General features: G+C 40.5%; 1 pseudogene; it reads right to left on the bottom strand.

The window, feature by feature from the left end:
* Nucleotides 1-1,536: 1,536 nt before the first annotated feature.
* Nucleotides 1,537-17,813, bottom strand: LOC113930343 (annotated as a pseudogene).
* Between the last annotated feature and the right edge of the window lie 5,113 nt (nt 17,814-22,926).

The raw sequence follows: 22,926 nt of genomic DNA, 5'->3' as shown, positions 1-22,926 counted from the left end.
ACAGGCATTCTTTTAGGACTGAGTTCTTAACCTCTGGGATCTGATACTATCTTTGGGTAGATAGTGTCAGAATTGAGTTGAATTGTAAGACACCTGGTTACTGTCTGCTGAGGATTGGATCTCACACACACACACACACACACACACACACACACACACACACACACACACAGGTCTATCTCTATAGAGTAGTCCTGGAGTCCCGGGATCGAGTCCCGCGTCGGGCTCCCTGCTCAGCAGGGAGTCTGCTTCTCCCTCTAACCCTCTTCCCTCTCGTGCTCTCTATCTCTCATTCTCTCTCTCTATAATAAATAAATAAAATCTTAAAAAAAAAACTGTTTAGGGGCACCTGGGTGGCTCAGTTTGTCAAGCCTCCAACTCTTAGTTTCAGCTCAGGTCATGATCTCAGGGTCCTGGGATCAAGCCCCACATAGGGCTCTGCGCTTGGTGCTGAATCTGCTGGAGACTCTCCCTCTCCCTTGCCCCCTCACATTGCTTGTGCAATCTCTCTCTCTCTCTCTCTTTCAAATAAATTAATTTTAAAAAACCCTCTTCCTTTAGCTTTGCATTCTAGAATATTAGTAAAATCCCTGGTATGGTACAATGGTAGGGATTCTGGAGTAGGTTGGAATTGTGTGGAGAATAGAAATTCTCTGTTAAATCACAGAAACCCTCAAATATACCACAAACAGAAGCCATAGACTTTTTTTTTTAAAGATTTTATTTATTTGACAGACAGAGCAGGAACACAAGCAGGGGGAGTGGGAGAGAGAGAAGCAGGTTTCCCGCAGAGCAGGGAGCACGATGCGGGGCTCGATCCCAGGACTCTGGGGTCATGACCTGAGCCGAAGGCAAACGCTTAACGACTGAGCCACCCAGGCACACCAGCCATAGACCTTTTTGCCATAAACTTGAACTCAAGGGGTTGTAGAACTACCGAAGAGGTAGAAAATGAGTCCTGTGGGATGCTTAGGAGGCTCTACCAGACCACATGTTTTTGGGAACCCTCCCTACCCTTCACAAGTGTCCACTTGTGACAGAGGAGGCTGTCAGGGCGAGGGAAGCAGAGAGCCCACTGCTGAACGGCCACTGGAGCTCAAGTTCTCAGCTGTGTCTTCATGTCCATTTCTGATAACTTAAAAATTTCTCCCGCCATTTATGCTCCAGAAAGAAAACAAAGAGGCACAGGACACTCTTTCCCTCGGTGTTTTTCTCAGTGAAGAAGTGATCCTCTACAAGGGTGCTGGCAGCTGATAAACACTGCGGGTGGTTCCGTTCATGCAGACGGCCTGGGTTCCAAGGGCGCCGCCCACCTCCTTGGTGGCTTAGGCCAGGCGTGCTGTCCAGCTGTGTCATCACAGCCATGGAACTCCCATCGGGGGTCAAAACCATCACTTCCTTTCAACCCTCACTTGGAGCTGGCTTGGTATACCAAGCTTCTGTTTCCCTTAGGACAAAATCTCTCTCCGTGGTCTTTTTTTTTTTTTTTTTTTTTTTTTTTTGATGTCTGATATTATTTGTCACTCTTAGAAAATCTCATTTTTGACTGGACTCAGACTTGGAGGTAGAAGCTCTCAGAGAGGACAGCCTCTGTCTCTTGGCAGTCTGTTCCTGGCGTTTCTCTTTGGCCTCCTTCATTCTCTTCGCCAAAAGTTTAGTATATTCTGCAGCGTCTTCCTTATTTTTCTGAGTGCGCTGCTTCTTCAAAGCAATACGCCGACATTCGTGCTGGAGGACACGTAGAGTGACAAGATGCTGAATTGTAGGTGCTTTGGTTCTAGGTTTCTTACCTTCTTTGTTTAGGGGCTTTCTCACAACATACTGGCGGACATGATCTTCTTTAGAGAGATGAAAAGTTTGCGGATTCTGCTGGCTCTTTTGGGCCCCAGATGACGAAGCACAGTGAGTCCAGGAATATCCCTCTCCCTTTTTTTTGCAATGACAAAGTTGAGAACACTGAGATTGGCATCCACAGTGCAACCCCGAAGAGATTTGCACTTTCTCTCTCCCGTCCTCCTTGGTCTATAGCAGGAATGTCCCTTAATCAGCAGCAGGTGGACACGGCCATGGGTCAAGACACCCTGCTTCATGGGGAAGGCTTCTTTGTCATTGCCACCACTGATTCGGACCACATAACCCTTTCCTTCTTCACCCAGAGCATCAGCAGCAACTTCCGTAGCCATACGCTTCTCATAAAAGGTACAAAGTTTGTGTTCATGGTCCACTTCAATGAGTTTCTGGCAGCCAGTAGCCACCTGCAGCTGGCTTGGTATACCAAGCTTCTGTTTCCCTTAGGACAAAACCTCTCTCAGTGGTCTTAATGTGCATTCACAAAATATTTTTGTCAGCACCCTGCCGCCACTCCCATTAACACTTGTTAACCCACTACACTCGTTAACTCAAGTATAGTAGACATTGATTCAACCAGGTCTTCATTAAACATCTCTCATTTGCCAGGCAATGTGCACCGTGTATATGTGTATATAAAACACCTCTGGGGACACGAGTTGAGTTTTTCTTTAGTCCGAAGTTGCTCCCTCTGTGGTATATACTTCAGGGGATGAAATTAGGGAGTAAAGAGATGTTGCATAGGGGCGCCTGGGTGGCACAGTCCATGAGGCGTCCGACTCTTGGTTCTGGCTCAGGCCCTGATCTCAGGGTCATGACATCAAGCCCCACACTGGGCTCCATGCTCAGCATGGAGTGTGCTTAAGACTCTCTCTGCCCCTCTCCCCTGCTCTCACGTGTGCTCCCTCTCAAGTAAATAAATCTTCAAAAAAAAAAAAAGTTGCTTAAATCTACCTACCAGAAGACTGAAGTCCCAGCCCCAAGTTAGCCAAAACACTCAGTTATGTTTTCTTATAAGAGAGGGAAAACCTAAACTCTTCCACATGGAAAGCTTGTTCATTGCCCAAAGATAGTGTGTGTATAGCAGCCCCAATAACTGGTAAGCAAAAAGTCAGTCAGAATTCTGAGGCTAAAATTAAAAAGCATGCGTGTGTGTGTGTGCGTGTATACATAAGGCGAAGGGGAGAAAGAGGGAATACTCTTCATTGGAATTTTTCTTGTGCCAAAAACACAAAATTTGTCTGAGTTGGAAAAGAGTTAATAATGTAAGGGTACTTCAGACCAAATACATTTTGATGAGCATGGGATTCAACCACATCTATGACTCAGTTCCAATGAAGATACACTTAAAAGTCTCACGAGGAATAAGCCCCACTCCCACACAGTTGGCACAGCCACATTATTGAGGCAGTTGCTTTATGCACACAGGATCGCCGGCACTTCACTAGATGGCAGGTCTTTAACTGAAAGAGGTGATGTGTCAGGAGGACCAAATCCTCGTGCTCGGACATTTTAAAGTGAACGGGCTAGCCTAGTCTAGTGGTTCTAACCGTTGGCTGGAAATCAGAACTACCTATGGGGCTTTGTTAAAATGCTGACTGCTTTGTTCCCCCAGCCATAAATTCTGACTCATGCAGCCTGGGGCGATCCTGTAGAACAGCACTGTGCCTTCGAAGACTGGGGAATAAATCTCTGTTGTCCACATTGGTCTCAAAAGCCAATAAAAAGAATAAAACAATCCATCCAACAACTGAAATTCCGTAAGCGCAGCAATCTTAGGAGACCCAGTCATTAGGTATCATGCTCCAGGCCAACATCCTTACAGACCACACCAAGGACAAAGGTCATCTGCTCAAAGCAGATGGGGCAAAAACTGACTCTCATCAAGTTTCTAGAGCACAGACGAGCCAGTCCCATCCCATTGCTGGGGGTGAGATATGGGGCTCCCTCAGAGGAGATTTAGAGATCAGAAATGAAATCATCAGATGCTTTTGTCAAAATACCCATATGTGAGAGTTAGCTTGAACTTAGGAACATGAAAAAGCAGTCCATTGGATAGTCTTAACTTCACACAATTGTGAAGTCATCTGCTGCCAGAGTTTCCCCAATCCTCCTTCTGTAAACAATTAGAATCATTTTTAGACTGTTTTTGAAAACCATAGACTTCAGCCATGGTTTAGAATTCTAAACTTTTTGGGGGGTGAAACAGTTCAAAAGACCCTAAGAATTAGACACGTTTTCAATGAGGCTAGCATTTGAGATCCACACAAGCACATGCTTGGCACCTGCCATACACATTGCTTTGTTCATTTGATTTCACTGCCCTGAGAGGGAGTGTATGCAACCATATGGAAGAAATACTTTCTGATTGGGGAAGTAAGGCATGGTCTATAAGAATTTTTATCAGGGCACACACAATGATTCTGGGAAAAAGGCAGATATCTAAGCAGACAGAGATCAAGCCTATATTTCTCTACGAACAAACAAATATTTGTGTCTCCAACAGCACAAATACATGTGATGTTTTTCTTGAGGTGTAACTGACATACATTATATTTCAGGTATATAACATAATGATTCGATATTTGTATACCTTGTGAAATAATCACTATAGTAAGCCTAGTGAACATTCGTCAGCATATGTAATTACAGAGTTGTTTTTTTCTTGTGAGGACTGTTACTAAGATCTACTTTTAGCAACATTCAAACATGCAACACAGTGTTAACTGTACTCACCATTCTGTACATGACATCCTCGTGACTTACTTTATAAGTGGGAATTTGTACCCTTTCCCTGCCCTCACCCATTTGCTCCCCTCCCCTGGGACAACCACCAATAGGATCTCTGTATGTGAGCTTTTTTTTTTTTTTATGATTCCACATACAAATGAGATCATATAGTATTTGTCTTTCTCTGACGCGTTCAAGGTTCATATATGCTGTTACAAATGGGAAGATTTCCTCCTTTTTTATGGCCGAATAATATTTCATTGTACATATACATCACATTTTCCTTATCCATCTGTTGATGGATGCTAAGATTATTTCCATGTCTTGGCTCTTGTAAATAATGCTGCAATGAACATGCAGATGTAGATAGCTCTTAGAATTAGTGTTTTCATTTTCTGGGTATAAGTGCCCAGAAGAGGAGTTGCTGAAACATATATGGTAGTTCTATCTTAGTAACTTTTGAGCAAGCTCCATACTGTTGTCCACAGTGCTTATACCCATTTACATTCCCACCAACAGCACACAAGGGCTCCCTTTTCTCCACATCCTTGCCAACACTTGCTATTTCTTGTCTTTTTGAGTCTAACCATTCCGACACGTGTAAGGTGATGTCTCCTTGTCGTTTTGATTTGCATTTGCCTGATAATAAGTGATGGTGAGCATCTTTTCATGTACTGAGGTCATTTGTATGTACTTTTTGGTAAAACACCTCTTCAGATCTTCTGCCCATTTTTAAGTTGGATTGTTTATTTGCTGTTGAGTTGTAGGAATTCTTTATATATTTTGGTTATTAACCACTTATCAAATATATGATTTACAAATGTCTTCTTCCATTCAGTAAGTTGCCTTTTCATTTTGTTGATGGTTCCCCCCTTTTTTTGAGATGGGGGAGGGGCGTGGAAGGGAGACGGAGAGAATTTTAAGCAGGCTCCACACCCACTGTGGGGCCCCAACATGGGGCTTGATCTCAGGACCCTGAGATTATGACCTGAGCCAAAATCAAGAGTCAGATGCTTAGCTGACTGAGCCACCCAGGTGGCTCAATGGTTCCCTTTTCTAATGTAATCCCACGTGTTTTATTTTTTGTTGTTGTTACCTCTGCTTTTGGTGTCAGATCCAAAAAATCCTCACCAAGACAAATGTTAAGGAGTTTACCCCTATTTTCATCTAGTAGTTTTATGGTTAAAGATCTTACATTCATGTCTTTGATTCATTGTCAGTTAATTTTTGTGTATGGTGTAAGATGGTGGTCCAGTTTCATTCTTTTGCATGTAGCTGTCCAGTTTTCCCAATACCATTTATTAAAGAGATTGTCCTTTTCCCATTGTTGATTATTGGCTCACTTGTCATGTGTTAATTGACCACATCTGCATGGGTTAATTTCTGGGTGCTCTGTTCAGTTACGTTGATCTGTGTGTCTGTATTTATGCCAGTACCATCCTGTTGTGATTACTACAGGCTTTAGTTTGAAATGAGGCTGTGACAGAGATTCACATCCCCACCAGCACAAATACATGCAGATTTTAATGCCATAATTTTTTAAAGAAGTAAACTGTTTTTGGGGCACCTGAGTGGCTCAGTCGGTTAAGCATCTGCCTTCAGCTCAGGTCTTGATCTCAGGGTCCTGGGATGGAGCCCCGCATCAGGCTCCCTGTTCTGTGGGAAGCCGGCTTCTCCCTCTCCCACTCCCCCTGCTTGTGTTCCCTCTCTCGCTGTCTCTCTCTCTCTCTGTCAAATAAATAAATAAAATCTTTAAAAACAAAAACAAAAACATGAAGTTCACTTGGGTCTAATTCAGATTTTCGAAAGTCAGCATTACAGAGCATTCTTTTCAAAATGAGGGTTTGTAGCCACATTGTGAAAACTTGAAGATCCAGTCTGTAGCATTCAGTGAATCACTTTGGAGAGCAGGGTTACGGTCTGGGTACCTAAGATAAACTGATGTACTTTGCAAACCATTGGGACCATTTTTTATTTTTTTATTTTTTATTTTTTTAAAGATTTTATTTCTTTATTTGACAGAGAGACACAGCAAGAGAGGGAACACAAGCAGGGGGAGTGGGAGAGGGGGAAGCAGGCTTCCCCCCAAGCAGGGAGCCCGATGCGGGGTTCGATCCCAGGACCCCGGGATCGCGACCTGAGCCAAAGGCAAACGCTTAACGACTAAGCCACCCAGGCGCCCCTGGGGCCATTTTTTAAATGCTCTTATTTTGGATAACTGTAGAGTCACAGGAAGTAGCAAAATAGTACATAGAGTCCCGTGAAATCCTGTAGGGTCCCCTCACCCAACTTCTCCCCACAATGGGCCTGTCCTATGTAACTGTAGTTTAATGCCACAATAACATTTTATATTGATAATGGTATTAAGTTCAGTCACGATTTGTAGTAAAGCAAACCAGCTGTTCAAATAATTGTGTCTTTGGGATAATGACTTCTGATTCTACTGAAGAAGATTGTGTAGAACAAGAGTCCTGGCCTGCTCTTTTAAGACAGATAACCTTTAATCATATACAAGGTGGTAATTCTTTTGTGCAGGGGAATCCTTCTGTAGTTAGAACATGTTTTGCTAAAGCTTCATCTGTTTTAAATTTAACAAAGTGTATAATTATTAGTCGAGCAACCTTTGATTCTTTCTAAGTTCATATATCCTCAAAATTTTAGTTGAATGTCTTCTATATTCAGTTGCCTATAATTAATGTGACAATCCTTAAGTCACATCATAAGACATTCAATTCTGTAGAATAAATTGTGCTATTCTAAGAAATGATGTGGCAGTTGAAAACCTAATGATACTCCTACAGATTAGTATTTTGATATAAATAATCATTATATTCACTACTTGATATCTGCTTAATTGAAGTATATATAAATATTTTGGCAAAGCAGCCCATCCACATGGATGGATGAAAAGAGCTAAGGTTTCCAGTGTCTTACTTTAAGTTCATAATTTATCCTGGAGACATCTTAAATTTGCCTTGTAGGCATGCTGAGACCTTAGTGATAGAGACCAGCAAAGTCAAAGAGAAGTTGAGAACCATCAAGGCCAAGACTGACATCACTAATTTGATTGTACACCTGATCCTAGGGAAGCATATTTTCATTTTTAAATAGAATGTTTTCTATGATGGAAGCTTTTTTTTTTTTCCCCCAAGATTTCACTTCTTTATTTGAGAGAGAGTGCATAAGCAGGGGGAGCAGCGGAGGGGGAGGGAGACGCAGGCTCCCCGCTGAGCAGGGAGCCTGATGTGGGACATATTTATTGAACGATAGATACTTTAGGAGGACAATCGTCAATCTCTTTAGTATTAGCATGTGTTACTATATCTTCTTCAGAAGGATGTGGGAACTTCAACATACTCCAAATTGATTGGATCACTGTTAATCCTAGGGGATTCTTTCTATCTCTAAGAAAGCCCAGGCAAATGTCAGGTTAATTTTTTAATTAGTGGTTTTTCTACTTACTTATTTCCATGAGGCTAACAGTTCGCCCTGAATCAGAAACATGGTCTACTTTAGATGCACGTGGACTCGATCCCAGGATCCTGGGATCATGACCTGAGCCGAAGGTCTGAACCACCCCGGCACCCCTATGACAGAAGCTTTAAACATGTTGGTATTATCTGTGCGTTTATTTTTCAAGGGGAGGAAGAAAAACCTAATAATTCGCAGAAAAAAGCTTGCCAATTTAGAACCCATCATTTGCTTTACCTTTTGATGTAACAGACAAGGTTAGATGTAATTCCAACCATATTTTCTTATTTTTTTAAGTAGGCTCCATGCCCAACATAGGGTTTGAACTCTGGACCCTGAGCTTGAGAGTCACACGTCCTACCCGCTGAGCCAGCCAGGTGCCCCCCAACCATATTTTAAAGAACTATGCTTTACAGTGGGGATTTTCACTGAGCTGATTTCAGCATTTTATGGGTGGTGGTATGCCAACTTATCTGGCTGGGACTTGGGACATCATCTGGATCAGGACAAAAATAGTTTTAAAGGACAGAGGAAATATTTTCATGATGTAAAGAAATCACGATATCAACTGATTTTGGACTATACCAAAGCTTGATTATAGATATATTTTGCTTTTCTTAGCAATTTGAAAAGTATCACCTGAAATATTTATTGCTAGACATAATAACTTGAATTTGCCAGGAAAGACAGAAATACTAGATAATAAAAGTTGAAATCATCTGAAATGGGTATTTGACAAATTGTACCAGTGCTGCTGGAAATGGCAACCACTGGAGTTAGGCCAACAAAGTTATTTTGTATAGGGAATGAGATGCTCACACCATCATTGGAAGGGCCGGAGGAGTAGAAGTCTGGGGTGTCTGCCATAATCTTCCAGATTAACTGAGATCCAGAAATTAGGAAAGGCCAGCACACTTTGAAATAAGCATCTGGATTTCATACCTTCTCCCCATACAGCTGGTATATAAATGGTGATGGGTAGAACATGGCCACTGCAAGAATTCGCAAATGTTAGAAACTATCAGCCACCACCCTGCAAGATTTTTCTCTTCTCAGCCATCCAAATCTTACATGAATTGACTAAAGTTGAATTGCATCCAGTGCCTTAATGGAAAGCTATCTGTGAAATAAAATTTTCAAGTTATTGTAATAGAAGGAACAGAGAAGGGATTGAAAAGATGCCAAGTGCTATTTGACAAGATCTGGGACAGAAGTAATCTCTATGTAGTTGGAAATTCCATATGTGTGTATGTTACGTGGTTCAGCGTGGCCCGGAGAGTAATTCATGGAACATTGATTCTGCAGATACTTATCAGGGAGAAATAGGACTCATGCTCCCAAGTGTTTAGAGATCCCTGCATCCCCACCTTTTGCAAAGTCCTGGTGCAAATTAGCACATTAAAGACTCGGAGAAGCCGCCTTTTCTCTTCTGGAGAGTGCACATCATAGGGTCACAGTGGTGATCTCTGGGAAGTGGAAAAGGGCCTCAAAAGACCGTTCCTTGCCACTCTCTACTGTTTTGAACAAACGGAACTTGATAGAGTGTTAAGAAATTATTATCTTTTATAAAAATAAAAAAGTTTGTTTTCCTTCTAAGATTCAAATAAGAAGTTGAGATGTAGGAGCTGAAGGCATGAATCCCCTGGAGGAAGAGGCCCACGTGTTATTTACAACCGAGGAACAATACTAGTGGTTTTCAGTGTGAGATCTTAGGGCTCCCTGTATCAGAATCACTTGGGACGAAGAGTGACTTACTTACTAAAATGAATATTCTGGGCCCCTCTTGAGATCTACTCTGTCAGAATTCCTGAGGTTGGGACGTGATTATTTGCATTTTTTAAACAGATGTCCCATAAGTTTAATTTTTTTCACTTTCTTAGCGTGATAAAATAGATATAACAAAATGTGCCTTAACCATTTTTAAGTGTACAATTAAGTGGCATTAATCACGTTGACAGTGCTGTGCACCAGTCACCACTGTTTCCAAAACTTTTCATCACTTGAAACAAAGACTCTGGGGGGCGCCTGCCTGGCTCAGTCGGTAGAGCATGTGACTCTTGATCTCAGGGTCGTGAATTCAAGCCCCATGTTGGGCATGGAGCCTACTTAAAATAATAATAATAATAATAGTAATAATAATAATAAACAACAGAGACTGTGCAATTATTAAGCAATAGTTCCCATTTCCCCCTTTCTCCTAGGCCCCTGTAACCTGTAATCTACCTTCTGTCTCTATTAATTGGCCTATTCTAGATATTTTATGTAAGTGGGACCATACAATATTTGTCCTTTTGTTGGGCTTCTTTCAATTAGCATAATGTTTTCAAGATTCATCAGTGTTGCAGCAGGTATCAGAACTTGATTCCTTTTTTTTTTTTTAATGGCAGAAGTGTCCATTGTATGTATAGACCACATTTTATTTATCTCTTCCTCTGCCACTGAACACTTGGGTTGTTGCCATCTTTTGGCCTCTGTGAATAATGCTGCAGTGAACATTGGTGTGCAGGTAACTGTTTGAGTCTCTTTTCAATTCTTTGGGTAGCGTTTTCCCAAGAATATCCGAACATTTTAATGATACTGATGCTTGCAGCCCATGAGTGTTGAGTATCTTTTCATTTGTTTGTGTCATCTTTGAGTTCTTCTTTTAGGTACTTTTATCTCTTTTTTTTCCCTTTGTCATTATACCTAAAGGTTCTTTTCTTTCCAAAGAGCCAAATTTTGGTTTCATGGGTTCTCTTATTTTCTCTCTATTTTATTTCTCCCTGCTCTAGTCTTTACTATTTCCTTCCCTCTTCTAGCTCTTAGTTTAGTCTGCTCTTCTTTTTCTAGTTCCTCAAAGTATAAATTTAGGTTACTGATTTGAGATCTTTGTGGGTTTTTTTATTTTTAACACAGGCATTTATACTTAGAACTTTGCCTCTAAGTACTGCCCTCACTACATCCCAAAAGCTTTGGTAGTTGTATTTTTTTTTTAACTCTAAGTATTTTCTATTTTCCTTCGCAATTTCTTCTTTGATGCACTGGTTGTTTAAGAGTGTGTTGTTTCAATTCCACATACCTGTGAATTTCCCAGTTTTCCATTTTTTAAGGTGATTTCTAATTTTATTCCCTAATGGTTGGAGAAGATGTTTTGTAGGATTTCAATCTTTTAAAATTTATTGAGACCTGTTTGGCCTAACATCTCTCCGGGAGAAGGTTCTGTGTGCACTTGTGAAGACTGTGTTTTCCAGCGTGGTTGGATGGAGTGTTCTTTGTGTCTGTTAAGTATAGATGATTTATAGTGTTGTTCCAGTTCTCTGTTTCTTTATTGATTTTCTGTCCAGATGTTTTATCCATAACTTAAAGTGTTATATTGAAGTCTTCAACCGTTTACAGAACTATTTCTCCCTTCAGTTACGAAAGTTTGCTTCCTATGTTTTGCAATGTTAGTAATTTTTATTTTTTTAAAGATTTTATTTATTTATTTGACAGAGACACAGCGAGAGAGGGAACACAAGCAGGGGGAGTGGGAGAGGGAGAAGCAGACTCTCCGCTGAGCAGAGAGCCCAATGCGGGGCTCGATCCCAGGACTGTGGGATCATGACCTGAGCCGAAGGCAGACACTTAATGACTGAGCCATCCAGGCACCCCAGTGTTAATAATTTTTAAAAGTAAAAATAACATAATATTAATAATAGCTAACAGCTTTTGAGCATTTAGATTATACTAGGAACTCTTCTATGTGCCTCAAATAGAGTAATTCATTTAATCTTCACAACAACCCCACAAGGTCGAGTGCTGTTAACATCCACATTTCATAGAGGAGGTGATTGAGTTTGAATGAAATAAAGCAATTTGTAGAAGATCACACAGCAAGTAGGTAGTTTACCTCCACAAACAGAATCCTTAACCATTAATGCTCCAGGCACTTCTCTCTGCTAAAACAAATACAAAACACTGTCATAAGAATTTGTGTGGCACTACACACACACACACACACACACACACACACACACACAGCGTGTGTGCTTATAATTAGAGGAATATGGTTATTTTAGAGAATGAATACAAATGGAGGACTGAATATAGTGCTTCATCCATTGTGGCTCTTGGAAGTTAAACTGGTGTTCTTTGTACCAAAACATTGATCCTAAGACTAATTCATATTTGCTCTTGGAAACTAGCATATTGATGGGATAGGAAGACAGATTTATTTATTAAATTTTTAGTCCTTAAAGAATTTTTTTTACTCCTTGGTGCAAATTCTCCTTCTAAAATTAAAATGTTTTAGATACAACATCAGAGATTCTAAGTTTTTGGTCTCCAAATAACTTCTTCATCATGTTTTAAAAAATAAATAAAATCGACAAGACTTGGCAGGTTAGGAAAAGTACAATTTTCTTGATTCTCTGTGTAGAGCATGTAATTGTGTCTCACAGATTTTATATCAAGATATTCCCATCTTGCATCACTTCTTTATTCTTCCTTAGACTTCTTGACGTTGTGATTATGAAATTATTACATGCCCATTATAAACAACAATTCCAATATGGACTTTATCATATTAAGGCATGTTCTCTCTAAACCCATTTTCTTGAGAGTTTTTGTCATGAAAACATGTTGTATTTTGTCAAACGCTTTTTCTGCATCTGTTGAGATTGGTTATATGCCATTTATCTTTCCTCTTGTTAATGTGATGTATCACATTCATTGATGTATAGATTTTGAACCACCTTCGTATCCCTGGAATCAATCCTACCCAATCTTGGTGAATGATTTTTTAATGTATTGTTGAATCAAGTTTGCTAATACCTCATTGAGGATTTTTGCATCTGCATTTACCTGAGATACTGGTCTGTAGTTTTCGTTTTTGTAATGTCTCTGGTTTCAGTATCAGAGTAATGATGGCCTTGTAGAGTGAATATGGAAGTTTTCCTTCCTCTTTTATTTTTTGGAATAGTTTGAAAAGAACAGGTATTCTTTTTTACGTGTTTGCTAGAATTCACCTGTGAGGCCATCTGGTCCTGAGCTTTCATTTGTTGGGAGTGTTTGGATTGCTGATTGAATTTCATTACTAGTAACTGGTCTGTTCAAATTGTCTATTTCTCCCCGATTCACTTTTGAAAGATAGTGTGTATCTAGGAATTTATCCATTTCTTCTAGGTTGTCCCATTTGATGGCATAAAATTTTTCATAACATTCTCTTACAGTCCTTTGTATTTCTTGGTGTCCATTATTTCTTCACCTTTACTTCTGATTTCAGTCCTCTTTTTTCCTTGATGAGCCTAGCTAAAGGTTTATCCGTTGTTGATCCATTCAAAGACACAGCTCTTGGCTTCATTGATCTTTTCTTTTGTTTTTGAGTCTGTACTCCATTTACTTCCACTCAATTTTTATTATTACCTTCCTTATACTAGCTCTGGGTTTTATTAGTTCTTCTTTTTCCAGGTCCTTTAGGTGTAAGGTTAGGTTGTTTGAGATTCTTCTTGTTCCTTAAGGTAGACCTGTATTGCTATAAAACTTCCTCTTAGAACAGCTTTTGCTGAATCCCACAGATTTTGGACCGTTGTGTTTTCATTATCATTTGTCTTCGTGTATTTTTTAAATTTCCTTTTTGATTTCATGTTTGGCCCATTTGTTGTTGAGCAGCATGTTGTTCAGCTTGCATGATTTGTGTTTTTCTCCAGAGTTGATTTCCAGTTTCATACTGTAGAAATTGATTGTCACTGTAATTGATTTCTAGTTTAAGACTGTTGTGGTTGCAAAAGATGCTTGATATAATTGCAGGCTTATTAAATTTATTGAGTCTTGTTTTGTGTCCTAACATCCACCCTGGAGAATGTTCTATGTGCCCTTGAAAAAAAAATGTGTATTCTGTTATTTTAGGATGGAATATCTGTATATTTCTGTTAGACCCATCTGGTCTAATGTGTCATTCAAAGCCACTGTTTCCTTGATGTTCTGTTGGGATGATCTATCCATTGATGTAAGTGGGGTACTAAAGAACCCTACTGTTACTCTATTAATTTCACTTTGTCCTTTTATGTCTGTTAAAAGTTGCTTTATGTTTATAAGTGCTCCTGTGTTGGGTATATGGATTAATATTTCTGTCATTACATAATGCCCTTCTTTTTTCTGTTATTAGTCTTTGTTTTATTTTTTTAAAAGATTATTTATTTTAGGGGTGCCTGGGTGGCTCAGTTGGTTAAGCATCTGCCTTCAGCTCAAGTCATGATCCTGGGGTCCTGGGATTGAGCCCTGCATCGGGCTCCCTGCTCAGCAGGGAGTCTGCTTCTCCCTCTCCCTCTGCTGCTCCCCCTGCTTGTACTCTCTCTCTCTCTTTCTCTGTCAAATAAATAAATAAAATCTTTTCTTAAAAAAAAAAAGTATTAGAGGGCAAGCGGGGGGAGGGGTAGATGGAGAGAGAGAATCCTGAAGCTGACTCCCCACTAAGCGTGGAGCCCAGTGTGGGGCTCGATCTCACAACCCTGAGATCATGGCCTGAGCTGAAAGCAAGAGTCCACTGCTCATCCAACTGAGCCACCCAGCCACCCCTAGTCTTTGTTTTAAAGCCTTTTTTTAATCTGAAGTAAGTATTGTTACCCCTACTTTTTTTTCGCTTCCATTTGTATGGTACATGGTTTTCCAACTTGGCATTTGCAGTCTATGTGTCTTTAGGTATGTAGTGAGTCTCTTGTAGACAGCATGTACATGGGTTTTGTTTTTTTATCTATTCAGTTTTTTTATTGGAGCATTTAGTCCCTTTACATTTAAAGAAATTATTGGGGTGCGTGGGTGGCTCAGTCAGTTAAGCACCCAGCTCTTGATTTCAGCTCAGGTCATGATCTCAGGGTCATGAGGTGGAGCCCTGTGTCAGGAGTGGTGCCTGCCTAAGATTCTTTCTCTCCCTCTTCCCCCCCCCCCATTCACTTGCTCTCTTTGTGTCTCAAAAAAATAAATAATAAAATGTACACTTAAATAATTATTGATAGGTTTTACTGATTGCCATTTTGTTAATTTTTTCTGGTGTGTGTGTGTGTGTGTGAGAGAGAGAGAGAGAGAGCAAGCTCCACGCCCAATGTGGGGCTTGAACTCAGGACCCCAAGATCCAGAGTCATATGCTCTACTGACTGAGCCAGCCAGGTGCCCCTTTCTGGTTGTTTTTGTAGTTCTTCTTTTAGTTTTTTTCTTCTCTTGCTCTCTTCCCTTGTAGTTTGATAGCTTTCTTTATTGTTATGTTTGGATTCCTTTCTCTTTTTTTGTATGTATTACAGGTTTTTGATTGTTCACATATATCTTATATGCATAGCACCCTATACTAAGTTGGTGGTCGCTTAAGTTTGAACATGTTCTATAAACACTACATTTTTATTCCTCCCTCCTCATTTTATATAGATGATGTCATATTTTATATCTTTTTCTTTTGTGTATTCCTTGACTATATTTTGTAGATATCATTGATTTTGCTATTTTGGTGTTTTATCCTCCACATTAGCTTTATAAGTGATTAATCTACTACTTTTACTGCATCTTTGCTTTTAGCTGTGAAATTCTTCCCTTTCACAATTTTCTTCTTGTTACTGACTTTTCTTTCCACTTAAAGAATTTCCTTTAATATTTCTTGTAAGGCTGGATTAGTGGAGATAAATTCCTTCGACTTTTGTTTGTCTGGGAAACTTCTTATCTCTCCTTCAATTGGGGATGATAACCTTGTTGGGAAAAGTATTCTTAGTTGTTCCAGCACTTTGAATACATCCTGTGACTCTCTTCTGGCCTGCAAAGTTTTTGCTGAAAAAGCTTATAGCCTTATGGGATTTCCTTTGTATGTAACTGAGTTTTCCTTTTCTCTTACTACTTGTAAAGTTCTCTTTTTATCATTACTTTTTGCCATTTTAATTATTATGTGTCTTGGTGTGGTCCTCCTTGGACTGATGTTGTTGAGGGCTCTCCCTGCTTCTTTGATCTGGTTGTGCTTTTCCTTCCCCAGTGATCAGTAAAGTTTTCAGCTATTTTTTCTTCAAATAACTTTTCTGCCCTCTTCACTCTCCTCTTTCTGGGACCTTTATAATGCAAATGTAATACACTTGATGATGTTGCCAAGTTCACTCAACCTATTGCCATTTTTTATTCCTCTTTTCCCATTTACTCTTTAGCTTGGTTGATTTCCATGACTGTCTTCTAGATTGCTGATCTGTTTTTCTGCATCCTCTAAGTCACTATTAATTGCTTTCAATGTATTTTTTTATTTCATTTATTGAATTTTTCATCTCTGATTCTTTTTTACACTTTTTCTCCTGGTTGAAGTTCTCACTGATGGCTCCCACCCTTTTCTCAAGTCCACTGAGTATCTTGATGACCATTACTCTGAATTTTATCGAGCATATGGTTTATCTCCATTTCATTTAGCTCTTCTCCTGATTTTGTCTTGTTCTTTAATTTTGCAGAGATTCCTCTCTCTATTTTGTTTTAGTTTCAGTGTTGGTTTCTTAAAAGTAGTGGCCTCATGTAGTGGAGGTCCTGTGGCACCCTCTAGCACAGTCCCCACCCACCCACCCCACCTCCCGGTCACCAGAATTAGGTGCTCCAAGAGGTATTCACTCTGTGGGCTACATAAACACTACCATTGGAGCTGAGCCATGGGTTATCTTTAGCTGAGCCAGCTACAATGAGCTCCTTTGCCTGCTTTGGGTCCACGGGGCAGGGTTTGGTCTCTGCATTGAGAGGTTTGGGGCCACTGTGAGCTCTTTGGTGGGCAGGGCTGACAGTCAGCCGAGATGTCTGTAATTAGCCTCTGGACCATTGCTGCAGGTGCACCCAAGGTCAGGGTTTGCTTCCTGTGCAGCCAGCTAAGAGGCAACATTGCTGAAACTTGTGTGTGGGGTTATCCCCACCTCTCCCCAGAGCAGGAGTCACTTTGGAGTGGCACTGGTCCCTGCTGGGGCTGCCTGTGGGGTGTGGCAGGGCAGGAGCTGCTTTGGGGGGACATTTGCTCTGGCAGGTGGGTTGGATGGGTGGGTCTGCAGGGGAATCCTGGGGCAGGGCATGTGCTGCTAGCAAGATAGATGGGAGAGCTATCTAGGCTGGGGGAGTGGAGGAGAAATTGTGCCCACCAGCTTTTTTCTTCCCGAAGACATCTGAAGATCCCTGCCCCTCTAGCACATGTTCTAAGATTAGTCAATAAATCTTCACAAGTACTGGGGTGCCTGGGTGGCTCAGTCATTACGCGTCTGCCTTCGGCTCAGGTCATAATCCCAGGGTCCTGGGATCGAGCCCCGTGTCGGGCTCCATGCTCGGCGGGAAGCCTGCTTCTCCCTCTCCCACTCCCCCTGCTTATGTTCCCTCTTTCGCTGTGTCTCTCTCTGTCAAATAAAATCTAAAAAAAAAAAAAAAAATCTTCACAAGTACCCCAGGCAGTTTCAAACCGCTGTATGTGCTGTGTCTTGGATGGAGTTATTTATTCTGACTCTTGAAGGGCAGGGACTCCATTTCTTTTTGCCTTTCTGCTCTCCTAGAGGTGAGCCCACTGGTGTTCAAAGCTCCCAAAATTAAACCCAACAGGTTTTCAAAGCGAGGGATTCATCTTCCCCGTGTGGGTCCCCAGTGCCAGGGGTGCCTGGTGTGAGGTCTCATCGTCCTGTTTCTGTGGGATTGCAGTGTTTCTCCTGTCTGTGGTTAGTCTTACCTGGGATTTGGTTCCCAGCTGCATCTCTGCCTTCCTGTTTTGCTGATGTGGCCTCTTCTCTGCAGTTAAACTGGAAGATCTGTTCTACCAGTCTTCGGGTCATTTTCAGAGTTAGTGGCATAGATGTATCTGTTTGCCTCACGGTGTCCGTGGGATGAGATGAGCTTAGGATCCTCCTACTCTGCCATCATCCCCCTCAGTCTAGCCTTTCTTATTGATGAGATCGGCAGTTTCTGTTGAGCTGAAGTTCTTCTACAGATAACCACCTATTTATGGTTTTCTCCTGTATGTTTCCTTACGTGTGTGTGTGACAGGAAAACAAGAGACAGCAAATGCCTGTTCATGGATATGACATATGTAGGACTTTCCTCCAGTATTCCTATGACCTGGATTGATCATTATGCTGGCTTCTTTCTGCTATGTGTCCCTGCATGAATTTTGAGATTACAAGAAGTTGTAAATTGTAAATCACATACATCATATTGATACTGGTTTTCTCACCAGAATGCTTGTGATTATGGATGAATAACCAGCATTTTTGTGCAGACTTTATCACATAATTCACTTTGGTATGGCTTCTCACCTGTATGACTCATTACATGAGTTTTCAGCTGGTTACATGGCTATCTTTCCACACATATGGCAGCCATAGAGTTTGACTCCTTTATATATTCTCACATACCTTCTCAAGCTCTTGGCTTGTATAAACACTTTGCCATATATGTTACTCATCAGCCTGGCCTTGGAATATGGGTATCTCTGGCTTTTCAAAAATTTGTGATACACCACTTCGCTTTTACAAAAGACCTATATTCATACATGTTTTTGCTAACCAAAAGAAATTGGAAGAGGACTAATTTTTACCAAAAAAGGCAGAAAATGAAAGGTCTTCAGCAGCATGTGACCCGAGCGGTGAGAGCGGCCCCACCAAGCACCCTCGCTGAGAACTGCACTGAGCATCTCAGCATCAAGCTGCCATCACTTTAAACTCTGTGAGCATCTGTGCTTGATCCTGATTTGTGTGTGTGTGTGTGTGTGTGTGTGTGTGTGTGTGTGTGTGTGTGTGTGTATTAGCAAGATGTGTCCTAAGGTATCAGAAGAACCTTAAATTTAAAGAGGTTATTTTTGGGGTCTGGGAGTGCTCAAAAAATGTCTCAAATTAATGGTGACTGCTTCTTTCCTTTATGCCATTTCAGCTTACAGAAGCTTTTATTGGAATGTTCTGCTTCTGGTTAGCTGGGAAACCTCGATCTCTGATCCATTTTTTCCCTGGAGCTCTCCACCTCATCAGGATTCTTGACACTGGCTGTATTAGATACAGCGTGTTCTTTCAGAGTATAGTTGAGCTGTGATTTTCCACATTTCTCTTTCACTGTTTGAGTTGGCACAAAGACTTCTTGTGCTGGAAATTATTTCATAGAGTTCTGAATTATCATTTCTTTGTGCAACTTGTTCTCTCACAGGTGTAGACAATGTATTTGCATGTAGAAATTTTTCAACAGATTCATTCTCTAAAACACAGAGATACTGTACTGTTTTATTCTGCCCCGTTTTCTGGGAGTTGAAAGCCTTCTTTTTAGTGTCAGATAACATCTTTGCTAATGCCCCTTGTTAAGGATTTGCCTGAACTAAATCTGATTTTATTCTTAATTCGTTTTTAATCAAGTTTTTTAGAAGAGTTTTTTAGTTTTCTTTCTGGTGGCTTGATTTGTTTTTGGATTTAATGTCTCACAGTCAGAAAAAATGTGGCCTATATAATTGCTTTAAACATTGCAGTTTCCTGGATTCTTTTTTTTTTTTTGTAAATGTTTGGTAAATATTTGAAAGAACATTTAGTCCATGTGAGATATATAATTTTATTACATGGAGGTTTCACTAAGCTGATTCTAATACTATGTCTGTTTTGCATTTCACACTCAGAGTTCTGTTCAAGTTTACCAGAAATGCAGGAGAATTCTGATGTCACTTTTATCTTTGTAGGTACTATTTTGTTTTTAACCCTCCCACCATGAGTCTATTTTATTTGTTGCTTCTCTATTTGCTGTGTCATTTCTTCTTTTTTTAAATTTTATTGTTATGTTAATCACCATACATTACATCATTAGTTTTTGATGTAGTGTTCCATGATTCATTGTTTGTGCATAACACCCAGGGCTCCATGCAGAATGTGCCCTCTTTAATACCCATCACCAGGCTAACCCATCCCCCCAGCCCCCTCCCCTCTAGAACCCTCAGTTTGTTTTTCAGAGCCATTGTCTCTAATGGTTCGTCTCCCCCTCCGACTTACTCCCCTTCATTCTTCCCCTCCTGCTATCTTCTTCTTTTTTCTTTCTTAACATATATTGCATTGTTTCAGAAGTACAGATCTGTGATTCAACAGTCTTGCACAATTCACAGCGCTGACCATAGCACATACCCTCCCCAATGTCTATCACCCAGCCACCCCCTCCCTCCCACCCCCCACCACTCCAGCAACCCTCAGTTTGTTTCCTGAGATTAAGAATTCCTCATATCAGTGAGGTCATGTGATACATGTCTTTCTCTGATTGACTTATTTCACTCAGCATAACACCCCCCAGTTCTATCCACGTCGTTGCAAATGGCAAGATCTCATTCCTTTTGATGGCTGCATAATATTCCATTGTGTATATACCACCTCTTCTTTATCCATTCATCTGTCGATGGACAGCTTCATGATTTCCACAGTTTGGCTATTGTGGACATTGCTGCTATAAACATCGGGGTGCACATACCCCTTCAGATCCCTACATTTGTATCTTTGTGGTAAATACCCAGTAGTGCAATTGCTGGATCGTATGGTAGCTCTATTTTCAACGGTTTGAGGAACCTCCGTACTGTTTTCCAGAGTGGCTGCACCAGCTTGCATTCCCACCCACAGTGTAGGAGAGTTCCCCTTTCTCCACATCCCCGCCAACATCTGTCGTTTCCTGACTTGTTCATTCTAGCCATTCTGACTGGTGTGAGGTGGTATCTCATGGAGGTTTTGATTTGGATTTCCCTGATGCCGAGCGATGTTGAGCACTTTTTCATGTGTCTGTTGGCCATTTGGATGTCTTCCTTGGAAAAATGTCTGTTCATGTCTTCTACCCATTTCTTGATTGGATTATTTGTTCTTTGGGTGTTGAGTTTGATAAGTTCTTTATAGATTTTGGATACTAGCCCTTTATCTGATATGTCATTTGCAAATATTTTCTCCCATTCTGTCGGTTGTCTTTTGGTTTTGTGGACTGTTTCTTTTGCTGTGCAAAAGCTTTTTATCTTGATGAAATCCCAAGAGTTCATTTTTGCCCTTGCTTCCCTTGCCTTTGGCGATGTTTCTAGGAAGAAGTTGCTGCCTGTGTTCTCCTTTAGGATTTTGATGGACTCCTGTCTCACATTTAGGTCTTTCAACCATTTGGAGTCTATTTTTGTGTGTGGTATAAGGAAATGGTCTAGTTTCATTCTTCTGCATGTGGCTGTCCAATTTTCCCAACACCATTTGTTGAAGAGACTGTCTTTTTTCCATTGGACATTCTTTCCTGCTTTGTCAAAGATGAGTTGACCATAGAGTTGAGGGTCCATTTCTGGGCTCTCTATTCTGTTCCATTGATCGATGTGTCTGTTTTTGTGCCAGTACCATACTGTCTTGATGATGACAGCTTTGTAATAGAGCTGGAAGTCCGGAATTGTGATGCCGCCAGCTTTGCTTTTCTTTTTCAATATTTCAATATTCCTCTGGCTATTCGGGGTCTCTTCTGGTTCCATACAAATTTTAGGATGATTTGTTCCATTTCTTTGAAAAAAGTGGATGGTATTTTGATGGGGATTGCATTGAATGTGTAGATTGCTCTAGGTAGCATTGACGTCTCCAATCCATGAGCATGGAACGTTTTTCCATTTCTCTGTGTCTTCTTCAATTTCTTTCATGAGTATTTTATAGTTTTCTGAGTACAGATCCTTTGCCTCTTTGGTTAAATTTATTCCTAGGTATCTTATGGTTTGGGGCGCAATTGTAAATGGGATCGACTCCTTGATTTGTCTCTCTTCTGTCTTGTTGTTGGTGTATAGGAATGCCACTGATTTCTGTGTATTGATTTTATATCCTGCCACTTTACTGAATTCCTGTATGAGTTCTAGCAGTTTTGGGGTGGAGTCTTTTGGGTTTTCCACATACAGTATCATATCATCTGCAAAGAGTGAGAGTTTGACTTCCTCTTTGCTGATTTGGATGCCTTTGATTTCTTTTTGTTGTCTGATTGCTGTGGCTAGGACTTCTAATACTATGTTGAATAGCAGTGGTGACAGTGGACATCCCTGCCGCATTCCTGACCTTAGGGGAAAAGCTCTCAGCTTCTCCCCATTGAGAATGATATTCGCTGTAGGTTTTTCATAGATGGCTTTTATGATATTGAGGTCTGTACCCTCTATCCCTATACTCTGAAGAGTTTTGATCAAGAAAGGATGCTGTACTTTGTCAAATGCTTTTTCTGCATCTATTGAGAGGATCATATGATTCTTGTTCTTTCTTTTGTTAAAGTATTGTATCACGTTGATTGATTTGCGGATGTTGAACCAACCTTACGGCCCAGGGATAAATCCCACTTGGTCGTGGTGAATAATCCTTTTAATGTACTGTTGGATCCTATTGGCTAGTATTTTGGTGAGAATTTTTGCATCCATGTTCATCAAGGATATTGGTCTGTAATTCTCCTTTTTGATGGGGTCTTTGGTTTTGGGATCAAGGTAATGGTGGCCTCATAAAATGAGTTTGGAAGTTTTCCTTCCATTTCTATTTTTTGGAACAGTTTCAGGAGAATAGGTATTAATTCTTCTTTAAATGTTTGGTAGAATTCCCCTGGGAAGCCATCTGGCCCTGGGCTTTGGTTTGTTGGGAGATTTTTGATGACTGCTTCAATTTCCTTAGTGGTTATAGGTCTGTTCAGGTTTTCTATTTCTTCCTGGTTCAATTTTGGTAGTTGATACATCTCTAGGAATGCACCCATTTCTTCCAGGTTATCTAACTTGCTCATAATATGTTCTTATAATTGTTTGTATTTCTTTGGTGTTGGTTGTGATCTCTCCTCTTTCATTCATGATTTTGTTGATTTGGGTCATTTCTCTTTTCTTTTTGATGTCTGGCCAGGGGTTTATCAATCTTGTTAATTCTTTCATGTGTCATTTCTTCTTGTATTTTTAATTATTGCTTCTCCTAGATC

This window comes from Zalophus californianus, chromosome X (assembly GCF_009762305.2).
Source record: "Zalophus californianus isolate mZalCal1 chromosome X, mZalCal1.pri.v2, whole genome shotgun sequence".
NCBI lineage: Eukaryota > Metazoa > Chordata > Mammalia > Carnivora > Otariidae > Zalophus > Zalophus californianus.
Note: the sequence above shows the minus strand (reverse complement) of the source record. Positions and strands in the feature narration are given on the sequence as shown.